The following is a 25,183-nucleotide window of genomic DNA, read 5'->3' on the forward strand; positions in this document are numbered from 1 at the left end:
CATTCTTAAGAATTTGGCAGAAGTTATGAAGTTAAAAAGAAGGAGTTCCTGCTGATATAAGTCACAAGGATTATTTGAAGGAAATTTATGTCACATCTTGTAAAATCATGATATTGATAATTACAAATATGTAAAACTTTATGTGAAATAGTTATTACTAAAAATATTGAGCTACTATTTATAGTGAGATCATTATTAAATAAATTTAACAGATAGAACAGCAAATCACATTTATTCATTCAATATATTCTTACCAACAACCTGCTATATGTCAGTCATTGCACTAGGTATGGCATAGTCATAAATAAGACTGATGTGCTCCCATAGGTCTTGCAGGGAATATAGACATTAAGCAAGTAATTACAATAAAGTATAGTGGCTTATGATATTATAAAAAACAAAGCGGTCCTTTCTTAAGGATACCTTGAAATTGATCTGTAGTATATTAATTTTAATCTGTTCATATTCCTCATGAAATGAGGTTGTTCATTTTGATGTAAAAATTAGACTGACCTTCTTTACAGTTAGTAGAGACTGAAAAAGGTCTTATTATTTGTATAACTTATTTAAAATGAGAAACTGCTGTGGAAAGATCTGCAGGTTTCTGAGATACCAAGAAATGTGAATATGAGCAGAACAAACATATGCATGTTATATACATTATAAATGTCATTTAAGACAATTATATGAAGCAGTTTTATATTTAAAACTACCAAGTTGTAGTAGTTAAGAAGTTGGGCTCCAGAGTCATACTGGTTGGGTGTGAGTATTAACTCTGACACTTACCAGCTTTGCAATCTTAGGAAAGCTGCATAACTCTACTGTGCTTCAGTTTCCTTACCTGTAAAATGGGGATAATAAGAGTATATATCTTGTGGAAAAATATATTTTTTGATATATGAAGATGCTAGAAGAGTATCTAGCATATGGAAAGTGCATAGAAAGGGCTCCATATGTTGTTTTAGTTAATAATAACAATAATGATAATTTCTTCATCTAAAAAATATGCTGCTTCATTCATAAAGTTGTGCCAATGGAAATAATTGCAGATGATGCTTAAAATACATACAATATATATTTCAGAGTGGTATGTAAAGAGCTTTTATTATTACTGCTAAACAAAAAAAAGTCTGTGAAATTCTCATCTAAGCTTCGGGGCCTCTTTAGCTGAATTTCAGCAGTCACTCAAAGGCTTTCTAGAGATGCCATCTAGAGATACTTTATAACCTAATCTCTTTTTTTTTTTTTTTTTGCAATACAGAATTTTTTTTTTATTGTAAGATGCTGAATGAGAGAAAATTATTTCAGTACTACAAGTATGGTTTCCCATGACCACAATTAGTTCTAATGTAACCAGTCAACAGTAGTCTATTGAAAACCACTAGCTATTAATATAGTGTCATGGTAGCCTAAAAGAATTATGCTATCCTTCTACTTAGGCTCTAGGGAGACAAGAGCCATGTAAAGAATATTTAAAGCACAAAATCTGAGACCTAGTTCCTGCTCTGCCACTAATAAACAGAGGTATCTTAGATATATGAACCTGTTAAAATTATGAGGCCATCTTAGCATCTCAGTATTCTTATTATATATATCGTGTATATACACACATGGCCATCCAATATTCCTTTTCCAAATTGAAATGAGAGGAATTCATTAGGGTTGTTTTAATTTCCAAATTTACTGAGTAAAAGAATTCTGTTCTAAAAATTATTTTGTATAATGCCTTCAATTTACCTGCACTATTTCAAGGCTTCTCAGATATTCCCATACAAATTATCTAGTGTTTCTGCATCACTTTGTGATCTTTTCATTAATGTCAAGTGTAATGTTTTTTAACTTCACAAGGGAAACGTGAAATTCCTTTAGTGTGCCTCATTTTCAGACATTTTCTTGTTGATTAAAATTCCTTTTTTAAATAAAGTTTCAACATGTACTAAATAATTTTTTTTACCTTTGAATTAACTTTTTATAAATGAATTTTAAATAATGACAGCAGTCATTACAAACTCTGCCGTTGGCAGCACTGGAGGGCATTTCTAGTTCTTCAGACAGTGTCATGAGTTCTCAGAATAATTTACCAATTCATTGAACAGCAGACTAGCATTTTAAGGGAAAGGAACTAAAACAAGCATGATACATATATTATACATATATATATATATATACACACACACTATGTATATATTATACATAGACAGATAATATAAATATCCATGTATAATATATACATTATATAATATATGGATAATACATATATATTGGATGTATGTATACACACATCTGCTTTACCAAATGTTCTCACTGAATCACTACTCCTAAAAAGGGGGGAGTATTTGCGATCTGCTCATTGAAGCACCACTATATTATCTATTCAGTTGTTTATTAGTGTCATGGAGGCCTGTGCTCTGACAGGTTTAGCATCAAGTGAACATTGAGTAAAAAATGTATATGTATATACTCATACATACATACATACATACTCATCAGAAGTTAGTTGCTGTGCTTATTGAACTACTAGATGCTAACATAGTCATAATTAGAATAATTTTTCAGATAAAAATGAGAGTTAAAATAGATGCCCTTTATAGGCTTAGTAGAAGATTTAAGACTACCTATATTTTGAATTACTGTATTTTAAATGTTAAAATATTTTCAAGGGTTTTGAATGCAAACATTTTTAGGGAAAGGATACAATTATATAATATTAAATATGTAATATTAAATATTAACATGCAGTGATATGAAAGAAGACTGAAGTTTATAAGAAAATTCAATTAGCATAAAGAAAAACTTTTTTTTTCTTGGGAGGATTTGCTTACTGTGGTGTGGTGTATTGGGGAAAAAATCTTATATATCATTAAGTAATCATTAACATGGTAAAAGTAAAGTCAAGGACCAGCAAAAATAACCTAATTGTTTTGAAAATAAGGTGACAAATAGACAATCCCATCTTACGCTGTAACATACTTTGTATAAGAGGGGATACATGATAACCGCTAGAACAGTGGTGGATGTGCAGGTGGTAGATACACAAGGGGTATAAGAAAGTCTTTCTAGTTCAAATGTATTTCTACCATGTACTTTACCCAGTAGAAATGCATTTACATTTTTAAGAGGAGCGTATAAATCTTTCAAATATTTCTGTTGATATATATACCTGTCATTCACTTAAATACCTGAGTACCTACTAAGTATAAAATACCCTGTTATTTTATGTTTAGCACAGTGAGGCTGTAACAGTTTACACTCCTATTATGTAGCTGAGACCATTTGGTCTCTTAGAGAAGGGAGTATCAGTTAGTTACAAAAGGACTCATTTGAATCATGAGATAATTTGTGAGAATGCAGACCCAAATAATATGCTCTAATAAAATCAGAAGGCAGCATGCTTTTGTTGAGAAATGGAGGTAGGAAGGTAACAACATAAAATAACCTACTTTGTATTGGTTCAGTGTACCCCATAAACTGTCATCTCTTTTTTTTGTTTGTTTTGAGGGTACAAATTATTACATTTTCTGATATTCTCTTTCCTAAAGTATTGTTGGACTGAAACTTAACAAATTCTCCTCTTTTTCTGTCTCTGTCTGTCTGTCTGTCTCTCTCTCTCTCTGTGTATATATATATGTATATCTATATATACACGTACACACATATATATACACCTATGTATTCTTTCTATACATACACAGTAACAGTATTTGCAAGTCAAATTTAATTTTAAAATGAATCTTTTAAAGCGTGGGTGAATCTGTGCCAGTCACACACAGAGCAGTCTGTCATATCTTTTGCATCCTTGCTTTGTATTGGCTGTGAATGTTTGTTATATAGTAGGGTAGGTAATTCCATTTTTACTTGTACTAGAATATATCTGGCTTAATAGATGATGTTCCAAAGCCTTGAATAAAAAAAAAACCTTAGTGTAAAAAATTTCAGGCATACACTTAAGAGGGACTAGTGTAATAAACCCCATGGCCTAGATTTAACAATCAGCAAAATTTTGCCACGTTTGCTTCATCTACTCTCTTCTTTTTCCTCAACTGTTTTTAAAGTAGATCCCAGACTTCAAGTCTTTTCATTCCTACATCCTTTCATATGCATTTCTTTAAAAGAAGGAATTTTTCTTATATAACCACAATACCTTTATTACACCCAACAAAATTAACAATAACTACTAACCACCTCATATTCTCTCTGTATTCAGTTTCTCTGCTTTTGACTGAAAAATGTCATTTTTACGTTTAGATTGTTCTTTCAGAATCCAACCAAGATCTGTATAGCATTTGGTTGTTAGGACTGCTGTATAATTAAAAGGTCTTTTCTTTCCCACCACTTGTTTACCTCACTCACCCCCAAACCCCCTCCTTCCTCCTTCCCTCCCCTTTTCCCTTTCATGTGTTAATGACAAAACTGGGTAAACTATCCTGTAGAATATCCTCCATTCTGGATTTCTCTGTTGCCTTCTAACTTGTTCCTGTAGCCTCTGAATTTCCTGCGAATTAAAAGTTGGCTTGAAAGACTTAATTAGTTTCAGGTTCAGCTTTGGTTTTGGTGTTGAGGATGGAAGGCATGCAGGAATACTTCGCACATGGAACTGTTTCTTCATACTGCATCACTTCAAGGAGCATATAATGTCTGCTTGTCATACTCTTATCAATGCTAAAATTGGGCAGTGGTGCCAGCCCAATCTCTCTATTGAGAGTTTTCTACCAATCTTTCCTCCCGTGGGAAAAGTTGCTGACTGTTCTTTGAATCAATTCTGTCATTAGGGTTTGCAAGACAATGAATTTTTGAATCTGCCACCCCTTACACATTTATTAGTGGAAATTCTTCTATAAGAAGAAATTTCCTTCATAAATTACACCTTTTTGATTTGTCTGAAACAATGTATACTGGAAAGAAGCCTGGTGCCTTAAATATCATCTGTTAATACCTAGTGTGACATTCCAAAGGTAACTTGAGATACTGCAAGGACCGCTTAGCACCCTGAGTACCTATTTTACATGTGACTCTGAGGACTTTCACAGAATAAAGATATTTCTTATTTTATTTTAATGAAAATTGTCAGTATCAGGATAATTTTATGTAGTCAACATATATGCAGTGTTGGTCCTATAGAAGTTGGAGACCTTTTCCCAGTTTTATTTGGTCAAATACATTATTTTGTGATGAAATAACTGTGAGTGATGAGTTGAGCCTCAAAGAGCATGATACTTCATTAAATCAACAAGCTGAACAGTATCATCTAACCAGAGCTGTAGAATAAATGGCAATAAACTTAAATTCAGGAATGAAACAATCACCATTTTTGTTACAAATTTATCCACCTCATCACTAACCCCATTTTTATTTAATACTGGTAATGAACAAAACCTGAAGAAGAAATAAAACTAAAATATTTCATTTGTAGATGACATGATTAATTACCTAGAAAAACCTATAGCCATCAGCTCTAAAATCATTTATTAAATAATAAAAATTTAATAAAGTACCAGATATACTATATCTTTATACCATGTGAAAATCATTCTGGGAAAATATCCCATTCAGAATTGCAACAAACAAAATGTAATATCTAGCAATACATTTGAGGGAGATGTTAGATCTTTGGAAAATAAATTAACATCCAGTGTATTTGAAACAATTTTAAGATTCAAATAAAAGCAGAGAAACTGTTTCTAAATCAAGAATATTGGCAAATTATTTGACTAAAAGTGATCTATAGATTTTTGAGTTTAACCTCTAACTTCTAAAATTTCTAGTGATTTATTTTATAGTGATTCTGTAATGAGAAGTCTTGTCCTACTAAATATCAAAAGGTTTTAAAGCAAGAGGTCTAAAACAGTGATAATGATGTAAGAATAGGTGTCTTACCCAGATACCAGAAGAGACTTCTCTGTCTGTTGGAGATTTAAGTATAAATTTTCTGGCCAGGCCCAGTGGCTCACGCTTGTAATCCCAGCACTTTGGGAGGCCAAGGAGGTCAGATCATTTGAGAACAGGAGTTCAAGGCCAGCCTGGTCAACATGGTAAAACCCCATCTCTACTAAAAATAGAGAAATTAGCTGGGTGTGGTGGTGCATGCCTGTAGTCTCAGCTACTCGGGAGGCTAAGGCAGAAGAGTCACTTGACCCCAGGTGGCAGGGGTTGCAGTGAGATGAGATTGTGCCACTGCACTCCAGACTGGGTGACAGTGAGACTGTCTCAAAAAAAAAAAGTAAATTTCCCTTGAAGCCCGACTTTATGGCTGGTGAGAGTCAAGAGACATGGCCTGCATCCCATGACTTACACAAATCCCTGTGGCTGACTCAGACCTCAGTTTCTCTGCCTCTGCTTGCGTGCCACCTTGGTTTCTGCCAGTGTCAATACATATGTGAAACCAGCCACTTTACTAGTTTCAAACATTTAACATTTTGTGAGTTAAGAAATCCTGAATAGGTGATAGACCAGCAAATGATTTTCTTAATTTTTGAATGGAACATGCTATCTACTTTCATTCTTTTCTTCTACTCATACTTCCCTGAATTAATACAGTTGTTTTCTTAAGAGGAATACTGAACAAATAAGCTTGTTTTCATTTTGTAAAACGTAGATTACTGGAGCACTATGAGGAATACAAAATTTGTCCCATCTATTAACATATACAATAACTAAATGTATGACAAAATATTCTTTCCTAAGAGAGGGGCACTTAAAGGATATTTGTTCAGTGGTGTTGGATAGTACTATTCAGTGATATAGCTCAAAACTAATTAGACAAAAATCATCTGTATATTACACAACCATAGGAATAAAAAAGAAAAGGTAGCAGAGAGAATACCTTTACATCTCATATTTGAAGAATTAGAACTCACCCAGAAGATACTTGAATATTAAAAATTTTTGTTGGACCAAAATATTATGATTAAAAGGATAATAGAAAATTGTGGAAACTACATTAAAAATTATAAGGAAAGTGATAATAGCTATAAGTTATATATTGTTGTAAATATGCAAGTTTAGATATCAAGATTATAATACATAAATGAGAAATGAATATGACAGATTAAGAATATGAAAGTAAAGACATGAATAATATGAGGTTTTTTTCATTGTATCAAAGCACATAAATTTTTAAAAAGAGAAATCTAATATTTGCATGTAAGCAGTGCTAACAGACCCTTTTGGGAAATAATGCAGGAATACATGCTGAGAGTCACAATGATGTTTAGAAATTTCATAATAACATATTAGGAAACACTATGCTCATTATCAATCATATATATATATATAGAACATGCCCAGCTTAAAAACTAATTATAGAACAGCAACATAAAATATTACATTTAAATGATTATTTTTGGAGACTGTAGAACAACACTGTTCAGGAGAGCTTTGTGGTGATAGAAATATCCTGTGATTGCACTGTGCAGTATGTAGCCATTTGGCACATGTGGCTACTGAGCCCTTAAAATGTGGCTAGGGCAACTGAGAAACTGAATTTTTAATTTAATGTTAATTATTTAAATTTAAATAGATAAATGGGGCTAGCGGCCACAATTTTAGATAGTGTAGTTCCAGAAATAAGGAGAAATGTTTGGTATAAGTGAAAATAAAATAGTAAATTTATATGCCATGATTACAAGTATGTACATAACTAAATGTACATATGGAAAGGGATAGTCACAATTAAAATATTTGTGTTAGGATTGAAGGAAATAGGTAATTGTTTTTAAATGCTAGGTTACATGACAATAATGTAACACTTCAGCCCTGTACTGGTACTGTTCAGTATGGTAGCCACCAGCCTGATGTGCAATTTAAACTTACATCTGTTTAAGTAAAATTAAAAATTCAGTACCTTAATCACACTAGCCACATTCCAAATGGGCAGTAGTCATATATGGCTAATGTTTACCTTTTCGAACAATGAAGCTATAGAACATTTTTGCCATTGCCAAAAGTTCTATCGTACAGTGTTGTAGAAAGAACTGGTAAAAGGAATATACTGGAAGAAGTCACTGATAGTTTGTCAGTAGTTTCTAAGGGCACATGAGAATTAAAACTGGAAATTGGATTCAGTAAAAAGTATATGAAGGAAGAGTATCATAAGATCCTATTCCTGTAACCTAGATTAGTGCTCCTTTTTTTTTTTTTTTTTTTTTTTTTTTTTTTTTTTTTTTTTTTTGAGATAGAGTCTCACTCTGTCGCCCGGGCTGGAGTGTAGTAGTGTGATTTCAGCTCACTGCAGCCTCACCACCTCCTATATTTAAGTGATTGTCCTGCCTCACCTACCCAAGTAGCTGGAATTACAGGCATGTTCCATCACTCCTGACTAATTTTTGTACTTTTAGTAGAGACAGGGTTTCTCCATGTTTCCCAGGCTGGTCTGGAATTCCTGAGCTCAAGTAATTCACTTGCCTTGGCCTCCCAAAGTGCTAGTATTACAGGCTTGAGCCACTGCGCCTGACCTATACCAGTGCTCCTTGAAGAATGGGCTATGAACTGGTGCTGGTTTGTTAATCAATCCATGACTAAATGCTTACTCTCAATTTCTGTATTGGTTTAGAAACTATTATAGTCATGTGATATTTGTGTCACATCACCTGTCTCCCTGGTTGAAGTTCAGGCCGATAGTTTTAACGCAGTTGCCTGGAAAGTTTTATGTAGAGTGAGCTGAGTATAGTCATGACGGTAGTCCATGAACATGGATCCCCAATAGGGAGAAAACAATCCTTCACTACAGATTGCATGAGAAACATTGGCCAGCATTAAAGAAGGAAAGTAGATTGCTCAGGGAAGTTTTGTAGGGAACTTAAAATGAGATGTTAGTATGGCTTAGTAATCTGTATTTGCAGGTGAAATGAAAAATTCAGCCCTAAATCTCTGAATGTGGTAAACTTAGACTTCATCTTCTGCAGGTGGAAATGAGGCAAGGGATCCATTATCCACAGCATGAGTAAGTTTCTAGTCAGTTCCTCTGTCTAGGGAGTTTGTTTTCCCGTTTTGCCCTTGTTGGCCTGGGAGATTCAACCAGCTAGCAGTCTTTTCCTTTCAGTAAGATTTCCAACTCTGTGTTGGCCTTTACCCCTTTTTAGCTCTTTTTGTCATATTATCTGCACTTAGTACTTTGTAACTGTTTTCACCCCTTCCCCCCAAAGTTAGTTCAAAGGCTTACAGGATGTTGAAAATAGGAAAATTGTTTTTAAATTAAGTGAGTTTTTGTGTACACTTATTTCTTTAGTCTAAAGTTTTGTTTTAAATCTCTTTTTCACATTTAAACCTGATTCCCCGAGACAGGATATAAAATTGATTTGTGAAATGTGGAAAGGTTTTTACTGCCTGTAATCGAAGCATAATCTGTCCATTAAAGCATTATTTTAGTGATGAAGGGTGGACATACATCCCAAGTTTACTACCTGTTTTCTTACTGTGATTTTGACCATACAGCAAATGGTATTTTATACTCTGAAATAAAATGCACCATACACATTGTCCGGTATGTTTTGAGTTTTAATTCTACATTTTCAGATTTTGGGGTCAAATGGAATCAAGTACTTTATAAATAAAGTTTCTTCTGATTCTACTAGCCTTACATATTAGACTTTTTGAAGTATACACATTCAGTCCTTTATCCATACCATTAATCTAATGTTGATTTTAGCATTTCTTCATTTTTTTTTCTTTTTTCTTTTCTTTTTTTTTTTTTTTTTTTTTTTGAGACGGAGTCTTGCTCTGGCACCCAGGCTGGAGTGCGGTGGCACAGTCTCAGCTCACTGCAACCTCCGCCTCCCAGGTTCAAGCAGTTCTCCTGCCTTAGCCTCCCAAGTAACTGGGATTACAGGCGCTTGCCACCACGTCCAGCTAATTTTTGTATTTTTAGTAGAGATAGGGTTTCACCATGTTGGCCAGGCTGGTCTCGAACTCCTGACCTCGTAATCCACCCGCCTCGGCCTCTCAAAGTGCTGGAATTACAGGCATGAGCCACCACACCCGGCCAGCATTTCTTCTTTTTCTCTCTAATTTATCAAATTTAGAAACAGTTGGAAAACATTTAAAGGAAATAAGTCTCTGTGTTTTTAATAATAGTTTAAAAGTTGAAGGAAAACAAATGAATAATATTCTGTTTATTACAATCAGACAAAATGTACATATTAAAATACATAAGGAAATATACTTATAGAATGGCGTCTTCTGATTTCAATTTAATATTATGGTAATGATTTACTTAGGCAGAATTATAGCTATAGACAACTATTTTGTCACTTGATTTATATTGATCTACTCCGTATGGATGAAAACAGTTAATACTAAAGCATTAAGAAGGTATATTACTTTTCATCTGTATTAATATTCTTCTTCTGATATTTGATATTTAATAATATATTTTAAAGTACTCTGCATGATTTCCTGATCTTAAAGCATTCCATTCCTTTCAAGGAATTTGGATTATAATATAGTTACTGTATTTTCTCATTAATATTTTAGGATATGGCATCTTAAAATATTGTATTCCTAACATTTAATATATAATTAAATATCTATATTAGTATTATTTTATATAACATATTTTCAAACTCCTCAGAACATTTGTAGGTTTTTGTTTAATTTTATGTAAGTTTCACCTTAAGAATATTGACTAATTGGTTAATATTCTTCTTAATCATCAAAATTTTTTTAAATGCTTACTATGTACCAGGACCTATTTAAGGTACTACAGATAATCAGTGTGTCAAAAAACAAAACCAAAATTCCTTTCCTCATGGAGTTTTACATTCTAGTAGATTGAGTCTACTGTTGATTCATACTAAATTAATTTATTAATTATAGCAGATTAATTTATTGATTCTGTGGCATTTAACACAATTCAAAGGGCTACTTTTCTGTTAGTTGTTAGGAAATAGCATATGCCATTATCTTGGAAATACAAAGGGAGGACAGAATTTCCGCTGGCTCTAACTCATTGCTTTTTAATGAGTTTAGCTATGTATATATTTTTAAATGGAATTTATAACTATGATCATTTGGCAATCTACAGTTTTTCTGTATTTTTTTCAACTTCTCAACTTCCCGGTAATGGGGGTAGATGTTGAACTAGTCACTTAAGGTTTTGGGTCTAAGGAGTAATATTTGAAACATGCAGTATTTAGAGGAGATACTTTTTGTGAATGAAGAGAATGTGATTTTAAGAATACTCATGATTTTATCTAATTTCTGTTCTCAAAACTTCATTTTGTAATATAGAAAGATAAGCTTGATCCAAATAGTATGATCTCAGTATAATCTTTTACTCTTCTCTCCTCCCTCAGGACAACCTTAAACTTCCACCACAAGAGGAATATAAAGAGGTCCCTCCTGCACCAAGAAAGATCTGCAGATCTTTTTCAGTGTTCTTGGAGGTGTGGGGTGTGAGAACTTGATCAGTTTGTGTCAGCCACCTTGTTCTCTAAAGGTAAGCACTGTATAGTGAGTGCACACTCGTGGGCCCAGGCTCCTAACCTAAGACTGGTTTTGGAATGCTCCATCGAGGGTGTGAGACCTTCAGACGTTCTCACAGAAGGGAGGCCCAGACAGCTACCTGTGGGTAGGACATCACACATTCATCAAGAGGTGCTTTTCATTATTTAGAAGTGAAGCATGTCCGGGGGATGTATGGATATTTTTGTTTTGTTTTACTTAAAAAAAAAATCCCAGTCATCGTAAAACCTTCCAGTTTAGTCTGCATTTATTCAATTAATAACTGCTGGGGTTAATCAAGAATTTTTCTTGTATGTCTTGAGATATGGATTAAGAATTTTGAAACAACGACACCATTTAGGCAATCTAGTGACATAATAGCTTCAGTTGATAGAACCAGCTATGAAGAATTACTTCTCATGATCTTTTTGAAGCTGTATCTTATCTTTACTTCAGGGAAAGCCCCTCAAACCATTTTGTATTCTGTATTACACTTCAGAAAGTGTGGAAGCAAAGGTCATCTAATCTTTAAAAGGTATGTAATCATAAAATTTTTTATGTCAGATCTTAATTGAAAAATATTACTTAAAACTTGAAAAAATTACTTAAAATTGGCAATTTCTTTTTCGTCTTACAACTTCTTCCTGTCTTCAGGAAATGAAGAATAAATATGTTGGTTCCATCAGGGAAACCTTATGAAGGATAAATTAATGTCTGTGCCTTACTTCCAAATTCTAACATCAGAAAACCTTATTGTTCACTTATATAATCTATAGATGTCTCTCAGAATGACCGGTCTTAAATTAAAATGTCATTTGGATATCATTAATTGACTATGGAGAAGAGCAGAAGCATGCTGATTTCGAAAGTGTCATTAGTATTAGGATTAGGTCAGTCTTAGATAAGAATACTTTGAATAACAAGAGACTAAATGTCTAGTAAAACATTTTAGATTGTAATTCCCAGTATTCTGTAGTATTAACAATGAGGACTTAAAGTACTGGTGAAGAAATTAAATTTGTCCATTTCATTTCATTCATCTTTTCTTAAAGCTCTTAAAGTGATCCTGAAGACATTAGTTCTACAAAATGTGAACTTCTTATGGACCATTAAAGTGGGGAGTAATCTGCTGATTTTTGTCTAGCAACCCTACCTCTGATGCAGGATAAATTTTTTGTCTTTTCAAAACCATTGTTCTTCCTATATCTGTATAATAAAAGATAAAGAGGAAAAATACTTGTGTGTTTGCTGTTTGAATGAGGAAAAAATACAAATTGGACCTTTTTGTAAAACCTTGAGAACCAATTTACTTTTTTTGTATGTAAATGGTCGAGGAGTTAGAACTAGTCTTGCTTATTATAACTGCAGGTAAACTTAAAAGATTTAAATCTTCAAAACAGATATCATGTAGGTTTTATTAGAAAAGAAATATAGATTATTGGGTGTATGGAGATAACCTATATATATGTACACAGTTTTTTTTTAATTTTTATTTGCAGGAGCATGCTAAATATCTTAGCCTTTATAATAGCATAGAATAGAATGGACAAATGTGTTATCTCGTTTTGCCAGTTGAGAAAACACTTTGAATTAAATCTCCAATCTAATGAAAATTATAAGGTGGGTTATAGAAATAACAGGTTATTATTTCTTAACCAAACTAAAGGTTTATTCTAACTAAAATACTTGTAATCTAAGAAGTCTCCCTAAACATACATCTTTTATAAAGTGAGCTTTGTTTTATGATAGTACATATTTTAGCAACATATTTTAGAAAAGAAAAGTTTATTTCACTATCCTAGAACTCGTGTTCTAATTTCAGATCAGTTTTGTAGGATATATAAATAAAATGGGGACCTATGAGAGCTATGAGATCTTGCCGTCTGTATCTACAGTATCAAAAATAAGATCATTTCCTAACAATTCTTATTAATAGCTTATCCATCTCAATTCATAGTAGGTGACAAAATCAACTATTGTTCTATGATTTTGATCATATGTAGGAGGGAAAACCCAAAATAATGGTACCGAGGGCTTCTTCCATTGAAACTAATATCTGGGAGAAGATTTGATTTTCATGTGTACATATACACATACCCATATTAGTGTTTATTTCTTTTTTCTAATCATGTAAGAATGATTTGTCAAAGATCAGGTTTCTGATTTGTCTTTCATCTGTATCAGTATGCCACATTTTGTTTTTGTTTTTGAAGTGTTCCTAGCCAGTTCATGCTAGTCCCTAATAGAAATTTTGTTTCCCTGGCGTGATCATGCTCTTTACCTACTCTGATAGCTGGAGGGAGGTGAGAGAAGCAGTCTTATGTGTTTACCAATACTGATTTTTTTTTAGAGATGGGACAACAAAGAAATTCTAGCCTTTAGAGGCATCTAGACCGGCACTATATGGTACAAAGATAATTCGAGCCTAAATAGAAGCTACATATGTAATTTTAAGTTCTTAATGGCCATATTAAGAAAATAAAGAGGCAAAATTAGTTTTCATTACATTTTATTTAACCCAATATATACAAAAATGTTATTCCAACATATAATTAATAGAATGTTTTATGAGATTTTTTTCATACTCAGCATTCAAAATCTGTGTATTTTATACTCACAGCACATCTTATATTGGACTAGCCACAGTTCAAGTGCTGAATAGCCACACGTGGCTAGTAGCTACCATATTCCACAGTTCAGATCTAGACAATGAGTGGAATTCTCATTTTAGCCTCATACATGCTAAAATCCACTGGATGACCCTGCAAACTCCCCTTGTTTAGAGTTTCCAAATTTAGCAGAAGGAAAAAACAAAACAAAACAGGGTGTCCAGTGTAATTTGAATTTCAAGTAAATAACGAATAATGGTTTAGTGTAATTATGTCCCATGCTATATTTGGGGCAAACTTTTACCAAAAAAGTTACTGCTTATTCGAAATTCAAATTTGACTGGGTGTCCTATATTTTATCTGACAACCCTTCTCTGGTTTAACTTGAGAAGAAGACATCAGGCTGCCTGGAATCTTGGAGGACTGGAAAACAGAGCATCTCTTCCTCTGCGCAGGATTTTAATAATCCTCCAAAAATCAGCCTGTAAACTAGAAAATAACTCTAGCCCATTTCTTCCTAATGACCTAGCACATTTAAGACAGAAGAGGGGCTCAAATGGCAAGGATTTAGTCCATACATATTTAAACGTTTTAAATCTAAATTATTACATTAAGGTATAAGGTTTACGAAATTTTACAATTTGAATGATTACTTGAATTTATAAAATGTAGATCATCTAACAGCACATTGCTGCTATCATTTCTCTTCAGAAATAATTCTCCTTTGACAGTAACCACAGCAGTTTTCAGGGTCTTGGCCATTTCAAGGTATTTTCCTACCATTGGTTTCCATTGCATCTGTCACATAAATCTCTGGTAGTCAAACAAGAACGCAAAATACAAGGCTACTGAATGCCGGGATTAGGCTTACTTCATTACAAGTATTTAAGTACTTGTAATTCTTAGTTCTGGTGTTGACCATTGGATCCTGACCAGTTCAGCAATCAATCTCCTAAGAGCTTCTTTTACAGAGGAACATCTTTCCATTTTCATTCTTTAACATTTTTAATGTATTTATTTTAGTACGTTTTTGAAGCATACAATCACCTGTTTAGTAGTGTGGATCTACCCTCCTTAAGCACTATAGAAGAGACTATTTGTCTCGAAAGACAGTCATTGCACCACCTCCCTCCAGAGAGTACTTTTCCTTCACAAGGTGCATGACTCTCGGTGACAGGCTTACATTATTATTTATGTAGGCAGGTGGATGCCAACTGCCAGTGCAGGGTGTCGTAAGTTAGCAGTTCCAAAGTTAAGCTATGGTGCATTCCAAATCCATTCACACTTAGGAGAATGTACCCAAGAGTGTGGGGATGTTTTCAATTACTGCATTTCCTTCAGAGAACAAGAACCACAGGTAAGTTTTTGTGTGTGTGTGTGTGATCCAATAACTATTTTTAAATAAGAAATTTCAGAATCTGAAAATATTGCCCCTCCCCCAAAACAGTCACCTGAAAGGTCTCAAATATAGCTTTCAGTATATAATATTTTTCTTCCTCACTCTAAGAAGGAAGGTATTGGAGTTGGTGGTGATGGTGGAGTTGGGATGAGGGAGACAATTTATTGTCATTTGAAAGCTGTGAATGTCACACATTTTCATGTCTAGAAATATCCTGGGTTTATGTAAGAATCTGATTTTGCCTAACCTCTAATGTCTCAGGTATGAATTATTTTGTCAGATTAACACATCTATATATAAGTAAGGTGTTCAGCCTTGCTTAGCTGATGTTTTCAACAGCAACGATTAAACTAATGAGTTGTGTCTGCATTTTCACTTTTATTCTGAAGACTGACTTCCTTTTGTTTAAAGGCTTTTGCCTTATTTCTGAAACCATAATTTAAAGCTACAAAAGACCTGAAATATAATCTAGTATCCTTTTCACCTGGGGATCCTTGGATTTCAGAGATTCTGTGAATCCCCTAAAATTACAGTCATATTTTGTATATATGTGTTTTTACTGGGGAGAATGTCCATAATTTTCATCATATTCTCAGAGGATTTCATAACAAAAAATTTGGTCAACAACCACTGTGATCTAGTCTAATGTGATTATTTTACTGATAAACTGAAGTTGAAAGAATTTAACTTATCTTCATTCATTTGAAATTTAATACTTGTGAAAATTAAAGTTTATTTCTTTAAAATTCATACTGATTTTTAAAAGAAAAATACATTTAACTTCAATTAATTAAACTTGAAAATACCAGCCTAAATGGGAGCAGTTAGTTTGCTAATGGTTTCTTCTGTTCTGCCCTTTGAGTGGACTCTACTAGTTAACATTAAAATGGCCTTCCAGTAAAGTATGAGACTATGTGATAAGTTCTTGAAGATAGATTAAAAAGAAAACGAATTATCCATTATAATTTAAATCCCTTTTTCTCTTTCAAATTCTGTCTCCAAAACTAAAACTCAAGAAAATAGGTGAATAATGTTATTTTTGTATTTCCAGAATATTAAAAAAGTAGGTAATTGCCTTAATAAACATTACACTGGGCATTATTGGGACAGTTCTAGGTTCTGAACCCTAGTTAAAGAAATTCTTCAGTAGCCTATATATACTTCCTGTTATTTTTCAGTGATAAGGGCATTTTAAGGTCTTTTTGATCATAGAATGCTTTTAATGTTATAGTAGGACTTTAAAATGGTAAGTAAGCAAGTTCTGTATTAATTAGGGAAACTAATACCTTTTTCTCAAAATAAAGGAAATATTATTTTTTCTTTTTCTTTTCTTGGTACTAACCAGTAAAGTCTGCCTAGTTTAAGATCTAGTGCATTTATACCATAAACTGAATATTAGAATGAAAAGAAATATAGAGGATGATATATAAAAGACAAGTATTTTCTGAAAGGAGTAGAAAACAAGGCAACTTGGAAAACTACATATATATAGAAGTAAAATATATTAATATACTTTTATATAGATGATATATATCCATATATATGTATATTTTTTTTTTGAGACAAGGTCTCACTCTGTCTGTCACCCAGCCTAGAGTGCAGTGGCACAACTACAGCTCACTGGAGCCTTCACCTCTGAGGCTCAAGCCATCCTCCTGTCTCAGCCTCCCAAGTAGCTGGAACTACAGGTGTGCACCAAGATGCTGAGCTAATTTTTCTGCGTTTTTTGTTGAGATGGGGGTCTCATCATGTTGCCCAGGCTGGTTTCAAACTCCTGAGCTCAAGCAGTCCTCCCACCTTGGTCTCCCAAAGAGCTGGGACTATCAGGCATGAGCCACCATGCCCAGCTGAACTATTTATATTTTTTATTTAATTTAAATTATGCTTAAAGATTCTAAAATGTATAGTATAAAGCTCATTATAGAAAATGGTATTGAATTCTGAAACATAGTTTTGGTTTTGTTTTTATTCCTTTGGACATTTTCACTTAAGGTAATTATCACTCATGCTTTTCTGCTGTTATAAAAAGTGACCAGATTTTGCTTTTTTATCCAGGAAGAACAGTTTGTGAATGCCACTTGATAGGCCACCTGTGTTATTTTCCATGGGTATTTCTAACAAAGTTATATTTTTACTTTGTATTCATCAAATTATTTCATGTTTAATTTAGAAAAGCTTAAATTCTTCCTAGGAATGTTTGCAAATATTTGTAAATAGCTTTTTTCAAAAAAGTTGAGGTAGATATTAAATATTTTTGTGACTTCTCATCAAAAGAAACTGAAGCAATTAGTTGACCTCACTCAATTCATTAAAACAGTGCTGGGTTCCTAGTTTTCGTGACATTAAAAATAATTCAACATCTGTGTGTAGACAATGACTAAAACTTTATGATTTAGTTTCAGAGTTTTATTACCATAGATTATTGTTTAAAATAGAACTTTCAAATACATTTAAGAACCATTAAAAGTGACTTCTCCCTGTGCTTGAAAGATACATGCATAGCTTATATCTTTTTGTGTATAAACAATTTAACGTTTAAATTTTATTTCCTTTAAGTTTGCGTATCAAACACTCTTAGCAATCTCATCATTTATACTGGAGTACTTAGACTTTGAAACTTTGCCACAGCTACCTGCCATGTCCTTGTATAGGATATAAGTAAATATATTCAGTCATCAAATCTATAGAGAACTGTGAGAATAGAGTGGTAAACAAAACACATTGCCTGCCCTCACAGCTAAAGAGGAGTGATGGTGGGAAAATGGAAGTGATCAGAACCCAATCTGGGGTCAGAAAACAAAACTACAATCTATTTCAGGTTGCACAAATGAAATGTTAACTGAATCTGAGGGACATTAGATTTAATCAAACCAAATGAGAAGGCAAGGTGGTGTTTTGAGCTGAGGGCACAGCAGATGTGAGAGTCATAAAGGAAGAACAAAACACATACAAGATAAAAGACACGGAGAGAGGGAAAGATGACACTGTATGGTGAAATATCTTGCAAGTCAATATTAGATCCTAGCCTTTGGGCTTTAGCTTGAGAACAGTGGGAAGACATTGACGATCAGATTTGTATTTTTTCTAAAGTTTTTTATTAATGCCTAATACATATAGAAGCGTGAGCATACTGCTTCATGAATTTTCACAGACTTAACACACCTTTGTGATGAACACCTAGATGAAGAAAAATAACAATATCAGCATCCTAAAAGTTCCCCTTCATTTTCCTCCCAGTCAGTCCTGTCTCTTGCCCACCAAGGGAGACCTTTTGCCTGACTTCTCACTGTATGTGGAGGGTATTGCCTACATTGTACTTTATATAAATAGGGGCATACAATGTGTATTCACTTGGGTGAAAGAAGCATTATGATTATGAGATTTATCCATATTGTTGACTATGGTTGCTAATTGTTCTCATAGCGGTATAATGTTCCGTCGTATGCATGTACCACAGATTTGCATTTTTCTGAGATTGCTGAATCTGCATCATGAAGGATGGAAGGGTGTGAATTTAGTAAGCTTCACAGTAAATCTAGGAAAGAGATACTGGGGCTTGAGCTAGTGTGGTGACAATGAGGATGAAGAGAGGTGGGTATATAGAGAGATATTTACAAGTTAGAACTTAATTGGATGAGGGGATGAAGAATCAGATACACCAGAGATAACTCCTGGGTCCTGACTTGGGCAGGGGTTAATGGCAGTGCCCTTCATTAAGTCCAAATACTGGAGAGGAAGTGGGTTGTTGCTCGTGCTTTAGTGATACAGGGGATTAACAAATTCAATTTCTGATACAGTTAAGGCATCTGTGAAACATTGCACACATCTGCTTTATACAACTAATTAACTGTTTTATTAACTGAATTAATGAATAACTTTACCTTCATTAATACCAGTGTGCTAACAAATAGTTCTACATATGGGAAACTGCAAATCTTGTCTATTCTCACTGTTCTTCACCTCTGAATCTCATGAGATACTCTTTTCCTAATTGTATTAGGAGTGGTTTTGTTGCATCTCATCCTTTTTTTTCTTTTTATTTATAGAATATACTTCCTCTAAACTAGTACTATTTGCAAGAAGAGCAGCACTTCCTAGGTATATGATACGAAAGGCATTGGTGAAATGCCTTCATACTTAAAAACATTATTTTTCCAACATTATGGTCTTTCCTTTAGCACAATAAAGACACCTTAAAATGAGTTTGTTATAGGAAATAACCTACTTATTTAGTAAGACTTTAATGGACTGAAGTAAATATTCATGAGATTTGGGCAGGGGAAAGAAAAGAAAGATAGGAATGAGGTCTGACCTGAGCACAAACCTAAGCAGGGTGCCACAGGGGGAACCCTGAGCATCAGAGAGCAGCTTGAATGCACCTGATTTTAAAGGAAGATGATGACAAAAGAGTGACGTAGGAGTTGTAAAGGAGGGACTTCACCTCTTTTCAGTGCTGCCTGGGACTAGTTATAATTCTGGAAAATTTTATGTGACGATAACTAATAAGTCTAGCACTGAATGAAACAAATGCCTGAGACCTACTGGAACATTAAATAGACTTTTATGCCAGCCAGTTATGATTCAGTGCTATATTTAGACCACAAAATTTGAACTAAAATCAAGGCAGTTTATTCTTATCCCATCGTGTCCATGGGGTGGAGAGGAACAACTAAGTAATCATGATCATGCACTTCAGTTTATAGTTTTCTCTAGCTTTGGGCATTGTCACTTAACAGACAATGCAGTTTTAAAAATTAAATGCTCAATTTCATTTCACTGAGGTTTTTTGTCGTTGTTGCACAACGTTGTTTTTCTTTTGAGTTGTTTTTCTTTTAAATTTTTGCCTCTAATTCAGGTTTACGTTGAGCAACCAAATCAGTATTTTCAGAAGCCATTGAAGTTAATTCATTTATTTAATAATTACTTATGAAATATGTCATGTATAATAGTGCTATAGCCTAAGATGATGATGGTGAGAAGTATTCCTACCTTTTGTTACTGGCATGATGGTGGCGATACTCAGAACAAACAAAAACAGTGTGATAACACAAATTATTATATGACTCGCTGTTTTAATAGTGTTTACAAAAGCAGTGAATCCCAGAAAAATAAATTATGGGCTACAATATCAAAAAAGAAATGATGGAAGTGGTAGAATTAAATTTGGGTCCTGACAAATAGGATTTGAACATGTATGGCAAAAACACTGCAGGCAAGGGTAACATCTCATGAGAATTGATGCAGAAAAAAATATAGCATATATTGGCAGAGTGAGAAACTGGCCGGACAGAAATCACAAGCTGGTGTGAGGAGAGAGAGAAAACCTTCATTAAGGAAGCTTTGAATTACTGAAAAATTCACCAGTCATAAGAGCATGGATTATTGTCTTGCTGTTTAGATTATCTAGAAATGTAATTTTACTTTACTCACTACCATGTGATAATTATGTAGATTTTTATCTTTTTAGAAACCTGATATGAAATTACCTGAAGGAATGAAGTCAGTGTGCTTTTAAGTTAAGAGTATCTTCAGCCGGGTGTGGTGGCTCATGCCTGTAATCCCAGCACTTTGGGAGGCTGAGTTGGGCGGATCACGAGGTCAGGAGTTCGAGACCAGCCTGGCCAATATGGTGAAACCCCATCTGTACTATAAATACAAAAATTGGCCGGGTGTGGTGGTGTGTGCCTGTAGTCCCAGCTACTCAGGAGGCTGAAGCAGGAGAATCGCCTGAACCCAGGAGGCGGAGGTTGCAGTGAGCCGAGATTGCACCACTGTACTCTAGCCAGGGCAACAGAGTGAGACACTGTCTCAAAAAAAAAAAAAATTAAGAGTATCTTCACTCAGGATCCATGGATAGGCTTCAGGGACTCTGGATCTCTCTGAAATTAAAGCAAAAGTTTGGATGTATTTCTTTTTCTGGAGGAAGGATCCATTGCCTTTATGAGTATGTAACAGTCCAGAAGAAGTTAATAAAATAGCTCGAGCTCTCCTAACTTAAAACTTTTTTATTTATTATTATTATTATTATTATTATTATTTGTAGAGATGGAGTCTCACTCTGTCACCCAAGCTGGAGTGCAGTGGTGTGATCTCGGCTCACTGCAACTGCCACCTCCTGGGTTCAAGCAGTTCTCCTGCCTCAGCCTCCCAAGAAGCTTCATCTTGGGTTTATTATTATTATTATTATTATTATTATTATTATTATACTTTAAGTTCTAGGGTACATGTACACAACATCTTGGAGTTTTTTTAATGCAGCCAATTAAAATGGGGAAATTAAAACACGTTAGATGCTTTTCCTTTATTTCACTATTTACTGATACAGTATTTAAGAGAGAATCCTGAAAAGTATATCAGTTGGGTTGATTATATAACCAGAGATAGTGGCTATTTTATCAGTTCAGCGGCTTTCAGTAAAAGGACAGCTCTATTGCCTTTTTAGATACAGAATGTTTCTGAACATGCTATTTCGAGTAGAAATTCCTTCCTATTTTTAGACAGGCATATATCTACTTTCTGCAGAATGTAAAGAATTTTCAATGTGTCCAGCTTCAGTCCTGAAATTTGACTCACCTGGATCATATTTAATCTTTTGTACAACTGTTTAAAGTAGGAGTCAACAAATTATAGCCCATGGGCCAAATCCAGCCCTCAACCTATTTTTGTATGGCCTGTGACCTAAGAATTGTTTTTACATTTTAAAATTGTTAAATTTAAAAAAGGACTGTAAGGGATTAGGATTATAAAAAGAGAATATGCAACAGAGATTTTATGTGGCCCTCAAAGTCTGTGGTGTTTACTAACTGGCCCTTTTATTAAATGCCAATCCATGGTTTAAAGTACAGTTTTTAAGTTCTCCTAGATGCATCTGTTATTCTACAAGCAGATACAATGCTTGTGGATAGATACTATTTTTGAAGTTGGGAGTATATTTATATAATTTTAGCAAAGTTGACTGAATAAGATAACCTGTTTTCTATACTGAATATTCAGCTAATGGTTTAGCTTTCTAAAGTCTGGATTTGAAAGTGTATGAACAAAATGTGGACTTAGTAATCTACTTCAAAGAACTATGTGAATATGAAAGTAGATTTTGTTTTTCATGAATATATTACACAGCAACCACAATTCAGATCAAGTAAAAAATATTAAAATATAATCTTTGTTTTAGAAGACACCACTTACTTAAGGCAAATAAGGCAAAAGAAAACGTGTACCTGTTAATCTGTTGGAAAGGGCAGCTATTAAACATTATACTATTCATTGGTTTATTCAACATTTATACTTATTTTTAGAACCATTACATATATTGGCTTCTTTGTATTATATTTTAGTAATATTATTGTATGAGATACTATGACTCTAAATTTTGGATAAATATTGAAATTATTTTTAATGGGGGATATGTCATAATTAGTGAGTCTCAAAAAATTGGGGCAATTCTGCCTTCTCTCTCTGTATCATAATTTTTCCTTCACTACTGGATCTTGTCCACCAACATACAAATAATGTTGGGTTTTTTCCCCATCTTAAAAAAAAAATCTTACTCCCAGTTCCTCCTTTAGTTACTACCCCACGTCTTTCATTTAAAGCCGGTATCTCTGAAGTATGTAGTTGCCTGTGCTGTCTGAATTCAGTTCCTATAACCCCTGCCATTTCACCAGAACTGTACTTCTTAATGACTACCATGCTGCCAATCAGATGGTCATCTCAGTCTTCCTCTTACTTGACCTGGCAACGGTGTTTAACACTCCTTGTTTGGCCTTTTAGATACTATACTACACTCTCCTGTTTTTTTTTTCTCCTACCCCTCTGGCTGCTGCTTTTTCAGTCTCTTGCTGATTTCTTCTTGCCTCCCCCATCCCTAAATTGGGAATGCTTCAACATTTGGAATTTTGAGGCCTTTAAAACTGCACGTTCACTCCCTTAGTGACTTCATATAATACCATGGCTTTATATCATCATCCATTTGCTAATGATCAAAAGTCCTTTAGTCTTTTTTTTTTTTTTTTGGATATGGAGTTTTGCTCTGTCTCCCAGGCTGGAGTGAGTGCAATGGCACGATCTCGGCTCACTGCAACCTCCTCCTCCTGGGTTCAAGCGATTCTCCTGCCTCAGCCTCCCATGTAGCGGGGATTACAGGCATGTGCCACCACACCCAGCTAATTTTTGTAATTTTAGTAGGAATGGGGTTTCACCATGTTGGCCAGGCTGGTTTTGAACTCCTGACCTCAGGTGATCTGCCTGCCACGGCCTCCCAAAGTGCTGGGATTACAGGTGTGAGCCACCGTGCCCGGCCCCTTTAGTCTTCTTAGAATGTAATACAGTAAACTGAATTCCTCGTCTTTCCCCCACCAAAACCTCCTCCGGCAGTTTTTCCCATCTGCGTAACAGCACCTGCTGTCTTTTAATCAGCCTTGGTGTCACCAAGGATGCCTGTCCTCCTTTCATTCCACGTATGATAATTCTTCACATTTCTGTTACCAAAATATTATCTTGCTTCTGTCCCAAAAATATTTCTGAGATTCAGTTATTGCTCACCATCTCTACTCCTGCAACCCTGATCCAAATCACCTTCATCTCTTACCTGTATTGATGCAAAAAGCCTCCTGTAATTGTTCTCCCTGTTTCTTCCTGTTGACTTACTTCAGTCCATTCTTAATATAGCAGGTAAAGTAGTTATATTTAAATATAAGCCATATTATGTCACTCTTGATGAAAATCCTCCATTGACTTTTCATCTCAACCAGAATAAAAACTAAAGTTCTTAAAATAGCCTACCAGGCTTTGTGTTCTGGGCTGTCACTCCCAGACAGCCACTGCCAACCACTCCTGCCTGCTCACACCCACTTTGCTCTAGTCATCCACACTGGCTTCTTTGCTGTTCTTAGAACGTGCCGGGCAAGTTCTTGCTTTAGAGCCTTTGCACTAGCTCTTCTCTGTATACTCTTTCCCTGTATATCTACAGGGATCATTCTCTCATTACTTGAGATTTTTACTCAAATGTCAATTTAATGAAGCTTTCTTTAGCCACGTGATGTAAAATTGCAGATTTCCCCTACTTCACCCCAATTTTCCTTCCTGCTTTATGTTTCTTTTCTTGAAGACCTATTACCATCTACCATCCCATATATTTTACCTACTTTTTTCATTTATTTTTTGTCTTCTTCCGCTAGAATATAAAGGCTTTTTGTTTCCTTTGTTCACTGGTCTGTCCTCAGCACATACAAATATAGTGTTTGGCCCACGTTATACACTTAGTTAATATTGATGAATAATTAATAAATAAGTGGAATTTAAAAATAGCCAACACAAAATTTTAACATAGTTCAGGGATTTTTGAGAGCTCCTGGGATCATTGAATAAGCATTCAAATATTCCAGTAAATGACATGCATGGAGCTAAAGGTATTAGAAATATGACTGTATACATTGATATCATTATATATGTAGAACTTTCTTTTTTGCACAGATCCTTAGCTTTGACCATTTATTCTATTTTTAAAGTATGGAATACTCAAAAAATGTTATTTGAACTTAAATATGATTACTATTTGAGTATGCTATGATGTGTATACTTTTTAAAAGAATCTTTTATCATTAAAAGTAGTCATTTAGTACAGTAGGAATTTTCTTTACAAAAAAACTTATAAAATAATTTAAATTTCCAGAAGAGTTTCAAAGGCAATACAGAGACTGAACTTTTCAGGATCCTTGTTCTGTGTCTTTTAAGTTTACAT

At 34.2% G+C, this 25,183-nt stretch overlaps 1 protein-coding gene across 20 annotated transcripts in view; it reads left to right on the forward strand.

The window, feature by feature from the left end:
* Positions 1-25,183, forward strand: part of ZEB1 (zinc finger E-box binding homeobox 1) — a 197,767-nt gene that overhangs the window by 56,821 nt on the left and 115,763 nt on the right. For 4 of the 20 annotated variants that reach the window (XM_063637335.1, XM_055275073.2, XM_063637337.1 and 1 more), the window contains one exon: positions 11,289-11,431. The exons of 14 other annotated variants lie outside the window; for them this stretch is intronic. The gene's annotated coding sequence lies outside the window, so the exon portion shown is untranslated. Of the gene's footprint in view, positions 1-11,288; positions 11,432-11,892; positions 11,972-25,183 lie in introns of those variants that run through there. 2 more of the 20 variants (XM_063637336.1, XM_063637333.1) reach the window with 2 other exon arrangements.

This window comes from Symphalangus syndactylus, chromosome 4, assembly GCF_028878055.3.
Source record: "Symphalangus syndactylus isolate Jambi chromosome 4, NHGRI_mSymSyn1-v2.1_pri, whole genome shotgun sequence".
Taxonomy (NCBI): Eukaryota; Metazoa; Chordata; class Mammalia; order Primates; family Hylobatidae; genus Symphalangus; species Symphalangus syndactylus.